The following is an 8066-nucleotide window of genomic DNA, read 5'->3' as shown; positions in this document are numbered from 1 at the left end:
CTGTATGTAAGCTTGGGGGTTTTTTGGCTCAACTGACGCGTGAAGGTGAAGGTAAAATCTGGGCTGTGTCCACGTATCAGTGAAGGTCCCGTGGCCAGCCATAATCCACGTGTTTGGTAAAATCAGCCGCGAGGCATCCCCTGCCTAGCGAAGGGGGCTGTCGGTATTGACGCATTCGTGGGCAAACATCGCTGATAAATGAAAGGAAGAAATGGGAGGTCACAAAAATGTCAAATGTAAATGAAATGCATCTAAGAGGGGTGCTTCACAAGAGGTATTTTGTGATCTGTTCCACGAAACAGTAAAGCAACATTAATAAGGTAATGCAGCTTATAATTGATTGTTGGCACAACGTTCCTATAATGTAATAGCACTTTTTAAAGTGAATATGCGACTTCTTTTTTTGTTTTGAGTAGCTGACTTGGAAATATCTCTGAATCCTGGAAAGTTTATAGAGATTACTGCTTTTTTTAATCTAATGCTTGTATTGCTCTGCCAACTCAGAAAATTAACTTTTAATAGAAAAAACATACATGTAGTTCAGTCACAGCTATTGGATCAGATGGATTTTACATTAAGTGAAAAAGATGTTGAGCATTTAAGGGCCATTAAATTGTGAAGCTTTTTATTGTTGCACTTGTAGCCTTCAAGCCAGCACTCCGCTGTGAAGAATATTTATTTTTACATTTGCAAAGTATGCTAGATGATGGGAAGGGAATACATTTTAAAGGAAAAAAGGACGTGAAAATGTGATGTTTTTCCACTTTGTGAACAGCTAGTTTTATTTCATAATAATTAGTTTTACGCTTCATTAAATGTTGGGTTTTTGCTTATATGGTCTTAGAATACAGTGGAGAGGACTTCAAAAATTCTCAGCAGGGCATCAAGTTAGAGTTTTATAACGTAATGGTGATATTCCAAAGTAAGACGGGATCTTTTCAAAGGCTCCTCATATCTTGAGGGTCGGGTGTAGGATAAGAATTATTGTGGGTGCAAAGACCCTTCTAGTTGGTGTCTTGTCCTGCCATACTACCTGCTGGGGTTTAGGTCCTGTAAGACGTTGACAAACTTACTTGATCCGTACTCATCGTTTGCAAAGTTGTAGTGTGATCAGGTCATCGCAGACTTGGACAAACAACTGGCTGCACGCACAAAGGGGCTTGATGGGTAGGAATACCGGTGCCTTTGGTTTTCAAAAAAAAAAAAGTGGTCTCTAAGTATCACGGCTATGAAAAAGGATGATCTCTGACCACACAGATGTATTCCAACTTGCAAATTCCTCTGAAAGAAGTAGTGCAGGATTTTTTTTTTGAGAGAAGCAAGGATGGGAGAGGCAAAGTAAAAGATCTTTTTGTCAATGAGAAATTCACTGGGGGGAAAAAGAAGGAAGAGAAACTTGGGGGGGGGGGGGGGGAGTGCCAGTTGTGAGATACCAGAATAAAACCCTTCCAGGACAGGACAATGGCCTGAGCTTCAGGGAAACAGCCAAAGCTGTGGGGTGGTGGGTTTTTGTGTGTGTACAGGAGGCCAAGGATTTAAAAGGAGTACTTGCTGCAAGCAAGAATAATGGACAGGTTTTTAAAAGAAATGGGTTGAGAAATACCCATTAAGTATTTATGGGCCTGACTTGAAATTATGAAACTGGAATATGTTCCACCTGGTGACCTGTTACAGGAATATACTGGAAACGGCAGAATGGGTGGTGAGGTATGATATTAAAGCTACCGGTGCATGGCCTAAAATCGGAGAGAACGTTGCCCTCTAGGCTTGAGAGCTACGGCAAGGAGAGCTGTCTGGGGGTAGACTCTTGCGAGAGACGTCACATTTTGAAAGGTTTTAATTTTAACTCGAGAACGACTTAAAATGCAGCGGGCCTTTCCTGCTCTGACTGCTCCTGTGCAATCACAGCCGAGGTGAACCCGTGGAGATGCTGATTTCTGTTGGTAGTGGCTGGGTTAGGAGATACCAAGAGACCTGACAAGTTGTGTTGAAGAGGTTGGCAGCCTGCAGCTCTTGGAGCAGGACACGGTGTTGGCTTGTCTACTGGGAAACTGCAACGTTGCTACTAGCGTGGTAAAACACGGACATTCTCAGCTGAGTTTTGCCTGGTAACACGTGCAGAAATACTGAAGTCTTCCATTTCTTTCAGTAAGGCAGGGAAGTACGTACACTTTTGCCTTTGATATTTCAAATCTAAAGTGAAAATGACTCCAGAATATCCGCTTCTGCTCAGTGGATGCCGAAATGATGTATGCATGAGTACTTTCTAACGCTAGTATGATACGTATTGAAAACAGCTACAGAACAAATCAGTCTGCATCATGCTGGGTGCTTGCTTGAGGCAGAAAGCTGGCAAGCTGAATGGCTTGGAGATGTGTTCCTGAGTGGCTGGGCTGCCCGATGGGGCACGGAGCTCCCCTCGCCGGCAGTGGCGGTTCTGCAGCGTGCAAACGGCCCCACCTCTGCGGTGCTGCTTGCAGCAGGGTCTGCGTTTATCGCGCCTTCTAACGGGCGAGACATTTGAAGAGCAGATTACAGTTTGAACTAGAGCGGGGAGAAAGCAAGCTGATAAAGAGGGAGCTGCCTTCTGATCTTGGATGCCCCTGCAGAAACCAGATATCTAGAATGACAATTACTTGCTGCTGGATGGACAGGAGACTTGAAGCTTTTGCAGTGGATTGCAAGGGGAAGTGTTTGGCTGCAAAAGTGCAGATTTTAAGTGTGGGTGATAGGTGCAAGACCTTTAAACGCTGATCTTGCAGGAGCTAGGAATTCCAGCATTGACTGGATTCCAGCAGCAGGGCCTGGATTTTCAAATGGTGATATTCCTGTTGTCTTCTGCCTAGAAGAAAATGACCTTGTCTCCTTTTAGGAATCCTGGGCTGTTGGCGGTTTGATTTGAAGCTCAACAGAGTTGTCAAATTCCTATAAATCTGAGTAAAAGACAACTGTGTGTACGCATCCCAGTCTGACACTCTCAAGCTGTTGGAGGTTTTTCTGGAGGTGCTGTGCTGATATCTTCCACGCATGCAAGGAGTGGGTGTGATGCCCTCAGAAAACATGGGACCTCTGGTGTTCATGCGTATTTTTGGATGAGAAATCGGAGGCAGAAATAAATACGGTAACCCTATCCCAGCAGTCTCCTCCCAGCCTTGGGCAGTTAAGTCTCTCACCTCCTCCTGTTGCTAGAAGGTAAAGAAAATCAGCGGGCACTTGAGTAGTGGCGCGCTGTGACAAGAGGGGGCTCTTTGGTAAAAAGCGAAAACGTGCAGGGTAGGGTGGAGGGAGAGCAGGGCCTGAAAAAAGGGTGACAGGGTTCTCTTAGGGTTTCAGATTTACCTGGGGAGAGGGAAGGGAGTATAAAAATACACTAATTTAGGCAGCTTTGAACAATCCTGGCAGCCTGCTGCTGTTTTTTTCCCTCTGCTGAGTGAGTATAGAAGGAGCTGAGGAGGAGGGTGGAGGACCGCTGCGGCTCCCCGGTTGTTCCCGTGTACCCGCGGGCAGAGCGCTGCTGCTGGAAGGACAGGCAATGCCCACCCTGGCAAGGGGCGAGGGGCAGGAGGAGCTGCCCTCTCGGGGGGTTAAAGGTTTGCCCCAGCTGGAAGGGTGAAGCCGGCTGCTCAGACCTACCTCAAAGGAGCACCAGCTTCAGGCTGCACAAGTCTGCCCTGTGCCATTTTATAGATGCTTCCTCTGAATCCATCAAGGCTGTCTGCAGGCATTTGCTCTTGTCCTTGCCAGAAATGTGACCTTGGAAAGCCAAAGTGAGGTTATTTAAATACCCCCACCCCAGGCACCAGCACAGCCCCTAATCCAGACGCCAGACTCGGGCTGGCTGGTGGCTTGCTTGTGGCATCTGATAGAGCATGTGATTTAAAAACTTCCCCGGTCACCTTTGCAGTATCTCAAATGCAATTGATGGGGAATCCAGGGACACATTTTAAAGTAAATTACATGGAACAAATAAACCAATCTGCTTCTAAAGTGCTCTTGTGCCTTTGAAAACACTGACTATCTGCTGCCTTTTTTAAGGGTATTTTTATTCATTCTAATTGAGTTGACCTTAAAAAAAAAAAAAAGGCAACAACTCAACAAAAAAGCCACCCCAGTGATGTGGGTGTCTGCTTAGGAGATGTCTGTTTTTAATCTATGCCAGCCTGCACAATGGTAAGGACACTGCAATTACTCCCTCGCAAAAGGCTTTGCTGTACCCCAGCGTCTGAGTTCTGGTGGCAGCCAGTGCCGCTGCTGCCTGTGCCAAGAGCAAGGGAGGAGAAGTCTCTTTAGAGCCGCTTTTGGCAGTTGTCCCTGTGCTAGCCTGGAGGGAAAGGGAGCCCGCGGGAGCATCGTTCTGGTCGGGGCAGCCTGATCTGCTCTTTGTCTTCCTACCTTTTAAATCCAACCCTGCTCTTAGCCTCCTCGCTCCGTAGCAGAGCGGTCCGCCAGCCGCTGGCGCACAGGCGCGTTACTGACGTCTCTTGGGATTAGGCAGAATTCATAGCAATAGTGTTGCACCGTGGGCTGTGTTCCAAGTGTTTCTGACTGGGTTAGCGATCATTAACGACGTGCCTGTGTGCCATCGGATCACCTGGCAGTACAAATTTGTCTACCTCAAGCACGATCCTGTCATCATATTTGTTGGACTAGCTAGAACAGGCAGTCCCCGGCTCATGCTGGCTGTGTGGTTTTTCTGCCAGCTGTGGGATAACAGATGGTACCTGCTCTGGCATAACCTCTTCTCTGCCATCAGATAAGGCTGGGCTGAGGACAGAGGTTACCTGATCTGGCACAGAGCCTGCCAGGACAAAGTTGATGTGCCAACGCTCCAGGAATGTGTTTGAACTGGCTCAGGGAGTTTATACTGGATCAGCACTTCTGGGCTACATGTTTATGGCATGTTTTCATCCTGCGTCGGGCACCTCAGAGCTGAAAAGCGATTAAAACACTTAAAAGAGGGTCTCCAGTGTAGTCTGTCTCTGGCTGTTGTGTTGCAAGCTGGCTTTATTCCTATTCTCTTCTTGAAACTGGGTGAGATTTGGAGATGTTTTGTCCTGTGCAGGTCTGGGTTTGGCGACAGGGTTATTCAGATGAGACCCTCATGGTAATGGCAGCTAGCTCTCGGCATCCTTTCTGGGACCAGGGGGAGGCCGGGCAGAGAGAGAGGGAAGGCCGTACGGTTTTCTAGGCAAGACAAAGAGCCAGAGGGGGCTGTAGGCCCTGACTAGCAAACCCGCTATTTCAGCGGTGACGGCCGGACTGTTGGGGGAGAGGAGGCATCTTCCTTGTCACGTCAAGGCTCCGATCAGATTTGTCTCCGACAGATGCATACTTTCCCCTGTTAGTTTCAAATGCATTTAATTGCCATGTACTTACAGAGCTTCTGCCCGTGGGCTCTGGCAGAGATGATGTTCTGCCCCGTAGCTCCGGGGGTTTCTGTGCCAGCTGACTTTCCTAATTGACAGTGTTCACTCTGCACTGATAGGCAAGTCATGAACTGCATAACAAGTGGCGTGGGGGAGGGAAAACTGGCGAGAGGATTCTGGCTCTGCCTTGATACAGAACACTTACCCAGGAATGTGCTTATCTGGTGTATTCCCATCTCGGGCATGAGCTGCTCTTGTATTGCTGTTGAAATAGAGATGCCCAGGAGAGGTTAAAAATGCTGCAGATAGGCTTTCCTTGGCTACAAGAAGGTATGATGTTACCTATGTCAGCTGGCTTGCCTCATCGGCGGAAAGTATATGCGGGACTGTCTTAACTGTCCTGAAATTCTGGGAATGTGCTCTAGGGGGATAGGAGAGGGAGAACGAACAGCAATAGTCTGGAGCCGGACATAAGCCAGAGAGCTTTCAGTTCTTAGGCGGGCCAATGTTTGGTGTGCAGTCTTGTGGCTGAACGTGGAATCCCCTGGGGCTCAGTACTGGCAAACGGATGGGTATTGAAGCGCACAGCACCCTGCCCCGCGTTGCTCCCTGGGCGAGCCTGGATCTGGCTCAGCCGCAGCTCGTCCGCGGGACTGTGGCTCCTCCGTGCTCCTCTGGAGCAGGTCAGTGCCCAGGCTGTTGGGTTTCTGCAGCCCGGGCTGCTACCCTGTGCTGCCACGGAGCCCGTAATCTAACATCATACCCCGAGCTACTGGGCCACCAAAACAAACCTGAAAATTGTACGTTAATACTGTTTGCGGAATTGGAAGGGAAAAAAAGTTTCTGTTCATTAATCGTGGGTCACGGGAAGCTCGGACTGGGGAAGGCCTGGCTGCGCGGGTGGTTTCCTTGCTTCTAAGCTGCTGAAAAGAGCCGGGTGGTTTGAAGTGCTGTAAGCATTGCCTAACGTGAATCTTGGCCAAATAGCAAGGTGGCAGGTGTCCTGACTTACCAGCATCCAGGGTGCGTGAGGAGGAGATGAATGCTGTTAGGCAAAGCACTTATGTAGGAAGGAAAATGCCTGCTGTATGGCATGTTCTGTGCAGCTGGCCAACAGGTATTGTGAAGAGACACTTCTCTGAGTGTTTGTGTGGGCACTTCTTCGAAGCTTCCCATGCTTGCTGTGGAAATGTCGTGTGGCATGAAGAGAAAGAGGTGGGGAGTAAGTGGGAGCTGCGTTCTTTTAAAAAAACCCAAGTAATTCTAAAACTTATCTTAAAATGAGGATTTCCATAAACAAGCAATTTAGAGAAAGACAGACTTCTGAATACTTAAGCTTAGGGGAAGACATTGCAATTAATTGTAATTTAAAGGTAATTTGCCCTATCCTGATACAATTGGGTTTCATTGGAAAAGAAGGGGCAATCGTGTGCTGACTTGGCAGAAGCAGAGCTGCTCAGGCCTGAGAAACCTTGTGCTTTGGGATTACTCATGGTTTTTAACATTTGGCACGTACTTAACAGCTGAATCGTGCACGCTCTGACACGCTCCCCGAGACTGGGGTTTGCACTCCCACAAACCCTGGAAATACCGGGAGGATCTTGAGGCCGAAGGCTCCAATTGTGTTCAATCAACCCCCTAAAGCTGTGATGAAGCCTCCCTGACCCTGTTCCATGGGCAGTTTTCGTTTGAATGGTTCATGTGGGTAACTGCTCGCCTGAACTGGTTCCTGGCCAGCTTTGTGCCCGTTTTGGTCTTGCACCGGTGGTGTCCTTCGGCACAGACGCTGTTCTGCGTTCTCGGTGCTTACTGCCTCCGTGCCTCTGCGCTCCTGAATCGCGGTCCGGTGCTCTTTGGGTGGTGAGGCTCTTCCAGGCTTGTGAAACTTTGTTCTCCTTGGGCACTGGCAGCGGCTCAATGTCATCTCCTCGGTGTCTCAAGCATGCACCAACCAACCTGCTCTCGTTAACTCCTCTTGATCCTCAGACTGATCTGTGAAGGGCTCCGGTGCGTGCTAGGAGCAGTCTGATCCAGCCACTTTTAACGCCTGCTCCCTGCTCTCTTTTACAGGTTCTTTATGCTGCCTTTTCCATCAGAGGTGGGTCGTTCCATGGGGTGTGGTATCAGGTCCCCTCTGGAAATACAGCTGGGACTCGCTGCTGTCCCTTGGAGGATCAGGGCACCTAAAGCCAGCCCTCGGGGCAGCCTCGCCCAGCTGCTGGGGGAAGCTCTGCGCGGTTCTGCTCCGCTCCCCGTTTATCTCCATCACATCGGCTCTTCTTTGAAACTTGCTCTGGAGCTGCCCTCACCTCACTGCTTTCTCTCATTCCATCACTTGGGGGTTTTGCTGTAGAGGCTGGGCAACAGAAAGGAAAGTGATTTTTTTTTTTTTAATTCTTTTTTAAATAACCAAAAGACCCAGATTCTGTAATCTGCTTTGGAACCTAATGAGCAGCAGATGGCTCCGTGCTCTTCGCAAGCACCCATCCTCTCCATACCAAGGAATAACTACGTCATGTTGTTCAACAAGCCACAGAAAATAATATTTTAATCCAACCTTGCTTCTCCCGCCTGCCCGCCCCCCCTGTGGTTTGTTGTCTCACTCAGTAGCTTGCCATAACGCATTTAGTCCTGCCTGCCCCTGATTGGAAACACAAGACACGGCTTCATTACAAGCTCTATGGCTTCCCCCTACACTTA

This window comes from Nipponia nippon, unplaced genomic scaffold (genome assembly GCF_047370975.1).
Source record: "Nipponia nippon isolate SJK-2023a ecotype South Korea unplaced genomic scaffold, ASM4737097v1 scaffold_9, whole genome shotgun sequence".
In the NCBI taxonomy this organism is placed as follows: Eukaryota; Metazoa; Chordata; class Aves; order Pelecaniformes; family Threskiornithidae; genus Nipponia; species Nipponia nippon.
This window is presented reverse-complemented; position numbering follows the sequence as displayed.